This window comes from Primulina huaijiensis, chromosome 10 (genome assembly GCF_012295235.1).
Source record: "Primulina huaijiensis isolate GDHJ02 chromosome 10, ASM1229523v2, whole genome shotgun sequence".
NCBI lineage: Eukaryota > Viridiplantae > Streptophyta > Magnoliopsida > Lamiales > Gesneriaceae > Primulina > Primulina huaijiensis.
The window spans coordinates 19,095,414-19,102,760 of record NC_133315.1 but is presented as its reverse complement, the minus strand read 5'-3'; the positions used below and the strand labels follow the sequence as shown (position 1 = coordinate 19,102,760).

The 7,347-nt window shown below is 32.5% G+C and overlaps 1 pseudogene; it reads right to left on the bottom strand.

The window, feature by feature from the left end:
• The window catches only part of LOC140985979 (plastid division protein PDV2-like), a 10,231-nt pseudogene extending 4,037 nt beyond the window's left edge, over nucleotides 1-6,194 (bottom strand).
• Nucleotides 6,195-7,347: the final 1,153 nt, after the last annotated feature.

Here is a 7,347-nt window from a genome sequence, read left to right as displayed (position 1 = left end):
TATATATATCAATAATTGTCCCTGCATGGTAGAGTAATCGAACCGTGGTGCTTGTGCGGTTTAAAAAATTTGAGTTGCACTATTACCACTAGCTATAGTTTTTGGTAAAGCGGTAAGCACTCGGTCCTACAATTGGTATCAGAGTCAAGGTCACGAGTTCGATTCCTTGTAAGGAGTGTAATTATTGGGAGGAAGATTGTTGAGTGCAATAATTGTCCTTGTTTGGTAGAGTAATCGAACAGTGGTGTTTGAGTTGTGCGATTTAAAAGATCTGAGTTGCAATTGGTGCAATTATTAGGAGATAGATTGTTTGATACAACAATTGTCCACGATGGGTAGGCGCTTGAGCTGTTGTATGATTTAAAGATTTGACTTGCATAGTTATCATCAGCTATAGCTTTTGATAAAGCGACAAACGCTCGATCCTATATTATTCGATTGTAAAGCTAGAAGAAACATGTTGCATCAACTTTTAGTTTTGAATTGATCCCTTACATGTTACTCTATTTTTAAATTTAGAAGCATTCTACAATTTTCAAATATTATTATATATTGAATTATAATTTATTTCTTTCAAATTGGATAAATATACAATAAAACTCATGTAAATATTATTAACAAAAACATTTAAATGAAATATTGGATTTTTCGATAATCAAAATAAGAAATAAACAAATTTTAATCCTTGAGTGAGAAATAAGATATTTAAATAAAGTTATAATTGCCACAATGAAATAGTGCACCTACATGCATTTATCAATGTATTTTGCAACTAAAATGTCAAAAAAAGTTTCCACATATTATTTTTATATCATATTTAAAATAATTATGAATCCTAATTTTTATTATTTTGAGTTGGCCTTTGTTATGAAAAAACATTGTGAATAAATTGAATTTCAAAATTCTTATATCTATGTATATCACATATTAATATATCAACATAATAAATATTTTTTTATAACTTTTTTCATTGAGATGGAGAAGATAAATGAGAAAAAATATTAACTCTTTTGGGTTACACAAAAAAATAGAAATACAAGAAGTATTTGTCATACAATGAATTCAGTTTTCAAAATAAATGTATACTATAAAGTTATATTTATCTTTCAAACTTTATAAATGCAATGAATTTTTCTCAAGATAAGGGTACACAAATGTTCCCGTTAAGATATTTAAACAATTAGAAAAATTAAATATATTATTTTTTCGGAGGTAATACCAATATGACATTAGTAATTTGATTGTGCTAATTATACTTATGAGTTAATATGAATATTAAAATAAGTGTCATAAGAGTCAGTAAAAAGATGATTTATTTTCAAAAATATTATTATTATAAATTGCAAATAAATGACAACATTTAATCAATATTTTTTTAAATCAATTTATCAGTACTTTTTATGTGATGATAGATTGTTATAATAATTAGGAGTGAGCATTCGGTCGGTTTTGTTACCGACCGAACTGAATTTGTCATAACCGGACCAAACCGAAATATTTAGCAATAACCGAACCGACCGAATTAATTTTCATAACCGATGAAAACCGAACCGAATTAAAATTAACCGATGAAAACCGAACCGAATTAAAATCGATTAATTCGGTTGGTGATCGAATTAACCGATTAGTTTTAAAAAAAATTGTGATTTAATTTTAATTATATATGTAATTTTTTTGAACACTATAATCTACACAAATACATAAAAACTTAAAATCACATACATCACAAATTTTTCTTTAGAATTAGGGCTGATTTTAAAATTAAAAATTTAAAAATATATTAAAATTGATAAATAATAAAAATTTATTAAATAATAGTATTTATTATATCGATTAATTCGGTTAGCTGATATCAAAATTTTGAAAACCGTAACAGAACCGAATTAACCGAATTTAATTTGAAAACCGAATTTCTAAAATAACCGAACTGAATTTCCGAATTGACTCGGTTCGGTCGGTTAATTCGGTTTAACAGAAATTTTTCTCACCCTTAATAATAATGTGTAGTTTATATGTTATCAAATATAAGTGTCTAATAAATTAAAGGTGATTAGGAAAGTAAAAGCATATAGTAGAAATTATTGTCAATTTACATGAAAGAGAATAATAATCAAACAACATTGTAAATAAAAAATTGCATATCATTGATTGTAAAAAAAGATTGCAATAATTGAATATTATAATAAAATATATGCATTATTGAGAGAATATGACAAATAACAAAAGAAAACAATATGATAAAAAAGATATGAGAAAAATTTTATTAGTCCNATATAAAAGGGCCTTACATCTTGAGATCTTGGGAGTTCTGCAACAGAGATGAGGCTTCCATGAATCATCCATTTTAAGCCATGATAAATGGTTAAAAGATTGAAGCTACAAATGTTTTTTCGCAAAGAAATTGGAACTTGGGCTTGCTGAAGAAATAATTCCAAGAAAATGTAAGCAAATCAAGACCAGAACAAAGGTACGCGTGTTCGGAAACAATACAGAAGCACTCACTATTATTGCAGTATAGTATAGTAATGGGATTGTCACAACCGATCTTGTTGAAGTTGCAGATGTCCATGATTTGGGACTGAACAAATTAAGCTTGCTGAATCGCCAAACAGTTGAAAATAAGTGCGCTTATGTGCATGAAACTTTTGAGTTTTTTACTGCTAAATTGTTAAAGTTGATCTGCCTTTGGGATTAAAATAAGCCAGATTGCCTCTTTTTTTTTTGTCCCATATTCCCAATACCGACTATTTACTATTTTGACACACACACATATGTTCTATACATGTATATATTACAATAAATGTAGTAACTGTTGATTGTGCTCCATGAATCGTTATTGTATTTACCAATGGATTTTAGAATGTGTTTATAACAATCGAGACAAGTTGAATTGGAATTGACTCCTTGCGTAAGAGGTGAACAAAATCAAATAAAATAAATCCGGACAATATTTGGACTCTGTCGCATGATGACAGTAAAAGAAGACGAGAATTAGAAAGCAAAACAAAACCTTGCATTTGCCGCCAACAATATCCAAATTAGATAATATAAAATTATGAGACCGTCAAATCTTCACGAGGAATGCAGTAGCGTACGTAAAAAAAAGGACAGAATATACAAAAGGAGCAGAACTAGAATTGGTGATACTACTACAATTCTCTTTTCTCTTCTTTCTTTTTGACTCAAGATCAACCACACCCGTATTTCACATCAGGGATTGTCACACCCGAGTCGAACGGAATTTCAATTCTCTCTTTTACAACACACCGTGTTTCGCCATTGTCAAACATTGGGACCTTCCCAGGAGGACACTCTATAGTTGCTTGTGCTTCATCGTTGCTTAGGAGCTGAAACAAATCGAAGAGCTTCCGCGGGTCATTCCGTTTCCTCAGCCTGGGCTGAAAACCAGCCAGACTCAAAATAGTTACCATTCCAACAACTGTAAGCGCTGCCTTGGCTGTTGCGGTGATTAAGAATTTTAACCCTTTCAATGGTCTTCTAGATTCAGATCGTCTCTGATCTCTATCTAGAAGGCCGTTATCAACAGCCCCATTTTGAGAAAATTTACGAGTGGAGGGGAAGGATGGCTCGTTATCGGAGACAGTGGAACGAGAGGGACGGCTCGGATACGGGGGAAGGAGGAGATCGTTGTTATCCTCGGTTTCGCTAGCAAAAGCAATAGCCTCCTGTATGACTTCTAACTCCTTACCTTTGTATTCCTTCAGCTCTTTGAGCAACTTCTTCTGGCAGTACTCTATCTCAGTCAAGGCTGATTCCTTTTCATACCATTGCTGCTGCTGTAGTGCCTAAGAAGCACATGATAATAAGTAAGGTGCCTTCGGGACTTGAAAAAGAGGGGGGGGGGGGGGGGGGGGGAATTTCAAGCCATGAAAGTAACATTTGATTCTATTAAGGTCCTTCGAAACATAAGAAAACCAGTTTGTCCACTGGTGCAAGAAGCTAAGCCCTAAAATATTAACAGCAGTCTGAAGTTGATTCATTCACCACACAATTTCAAAAACAAATTTCCCACGAGACACTTCAATGTCACTAAATTTACTCTGTACGGATTATACAGTAACTATTAACTAGCAGGCTGAAGTTTAAAATGATTTCACATGTCCTATGAAGAACCACTGAATTGGTTCTTAGCATTCAGAGTGTCATTTGATCCCAAATGCAGAAGCAAGTCGACCAATAGAATATAGCTTTTTCATACAAAATAATTTTGTAAGAACTTGATACATTGCTTGGCTGCTCAAGAAAGGCAAGACCAGATATGAAGTTAAAAAGCTTTCAGATACTTCGGAAGACAAAAAAGCCATGGTCAGTTCTTTTATCACATAAAAATTACTGCAGCTTTTCCAATCATTGAAAACAACAGCACATTTTAATATGTTTCAAATCTTTGAACCTCAACCCTAAAGTTCTCATATAATGAAGAACTAAAAGGAGACGGACAATCAGAACAAAACACAAGTATAAAATAACCCGAAAGTAGGAAATTTTTAAAAAAGGTTTGTGGACTCAAGAGATTGATTTCCCAAAAGTGTATTGCTCAAATTCCATTGAGCAACATCTTGCAAATGCGTAAAGGGTTCCTGCAGGAAAAAGAAGAATCGCATGATTCTATTTTTGTCCATTCTATCATGTTTTAAAAAGGAATCTCCATGAGGCACAAAAATAGAAAATAATGGAAACATTTATTTTAGCCAACCCGCAAATAATGCCAAAAACTCTACATTATATAATGCAAGAAAGTAGCAGAACTTCCATTTATAAACCAGGAAGACTTCTTGCATCCGTCATTTATTACAAGTTTCAATCCTAAACGAGTATGTTCAAAGCATAGCGAGGTTCACGCGAGTTAAGACACAACCCTTCGACAAAGCATGCATCTTGGCCATGAAGCACGAGTTTTGGTGTGTTCTTTATAAGCCACAAACGACCCAGACATGAAACATAGTGCGTAAAAGATGAAATACAAAGTGAATAATCAATTAACCTCTTCAATAAGCTAATGAATAGTTAATCTTTTGTCATCTAATAGTTTTGATATAGATATTGGGTATAATTTTCTTCGAATATTTAAATTCCAGTATTTTCGTCCTTACTGCACTTCATGTTGATAAGTTGTGCACGTTGCCTTACGCCTTACATCTAGGCTCAGGGAATCACACATTTATCTGTGCACCATGCATTCCAAAAACTATGGTTCCTCAGATTTATCCTAGGCCAACATGAAATTATAACCAGGTTACCATTTCTCAGCAGATAGAATCATAATGCACATATTTTTTGCAGACGAACATATTTGACCGTAAAAAAATGAAAAATTAATAGTTATTCTCCAACTTGAATCGACACAACATCTTCACCACAGAATGAAGCCTTTCAACCATTTGAACTAAAAGTTCAATTTCAGCCAAATTATTAGGAAATACCACCAGTTCGAGGCCCGGAGATATATTTTCTCCAAAGAGAAAAAAACATAAGAGAAGGTGAATTTCAAAGATATGAAAAGGTTATATGATCTAATCTAATTATTCTAAAAATACAATTTTTGCAACAATAGAATATCAGCAATTGAAGGACTTCCGGGTCCTCTCCTGGAAATTAGACACTCCTTAACTAAACCCTTGAACAGTAAACGAATCTCATTCCACACACACCTAGAACCATATGAAATTTCCACGAACTTTCAATTATTACAGTTATCTAACAAAACCCAAACATAAATTCGGAAACTTGTAAAGAAAAAAATTTAAGAAGAAACCTGCAGCGCAGACAGCTGGCCTTCAAGGGAATCGAGAGCATCTCGAATGTTGAGCAGACTCTCTGTTTCTTCATCGCCCTCTTGTTGATTTTCGGCATCCGGATTAGCTTTAGACACTTCAGATTCACTTCCTGCATCTTCTTTCACCGCATTGGTAGTCTTTTTGTGAATGCAATTGGTAATCTTGGACTTCAACTCTAGGGTTCTATCCAAAATCAGTCCCACTCTATCCGCCTCCATTTGAACACCGTCTCCCAATTGTAAAGGGTGGATTTCCACTGGGATTTGGGAGAAGGGTTTCAAATTATCGAGAAACAATAGTCCAGAAAATGGACGGGTGCGGTGTTGTGGTGTCCAATTAAAGAAGCGTTGCCTTGTGGATTTGAATCAACAAAAAGTTTTTGCTAGCTTTTTTACATTTGTTTCGGAAATTAACATTTTATTATTATTCAGTACACACACGTACTATTTGTTATTCAAAAAAATTTATTATCGTAAATTATATATATAGACTTGTCAAATTGGGTCAGGTCCGTCGGGCCGGCCCGCCCCGCTATAAAAATTGAGCGGGTTGGGTTGATAAAATATCATCCCGTTTGGAGGCGGACCAAATGGGCTGAGCCCGTTTGGGTTGCGGGCCAAGATGGGTCGAGCCCAAAACGGGGCGGGTTGGCCCGCCAAATTAGGGTAGATTTTTTTTTTATTTTATATTTTTAAGTTTTAAGTTTTATATAAAAATTGGAATAAATCTCTTACGTCTTCATCACTCTCTTATCTTATTTCTTTCTTTTTTTTTTCTTGGCCTCGCTTCCATTACTCACTCTGATAAAATCTGAATCTCTGTAAATTTTATTCATGAATCTTAAAGAGAAGAAATCTCTGCAAATTTTATTCATGAATCTTAAAGGGAAGAAATTTTTGTAAATTTTATTCATGAATCTTAAAATAATTTTTAAGCATAACAGTTGTTTGTGAACCTAATAGCGGTTTCGTTTGAAGTCCGACGTGTTGTAGTAAAATTTTGTGGACCCAGCGGAGGTTTGATAATTATGTGTATTGTTGAACACATAATATTTTCTAAATTTACAATCGTCTCTTTACTCGACTTTCTATTCTCTTCCACATCTCAATCTTCATGTTTGGTTTAAACACTTTAATTTTTATGGATTATGTTGATGTTTTCTTATTTTCTTATTTCAATGTTTTTAAGTATTTTATGAAACTATTTGACTGAAATATATTGTGAGATCCCGAGAATAAAATAGTTTTGATGGTATTTTGGTAAATAAGTTGAAAAATATTCAATTTATTTTGATGGTATTTTCGTAAATAAATTGAAAAATAATGAATTAATTTTAAGGGCAAAATGGTAATTAATGACATATCTTTTCCATATGAAGTCCAAATGATTTGAGATTTGGATATAATATAGAAAACTCAAAGATATAGAAGTTTCATGTTTTTAGTTTTGAAAAATTTGATCGTTTAACTAATCCAAAGAGATGTACCGGTGTTAACATATTAAATATTATATAATAGTATATTATTTTATTAATATAATATAATATTAT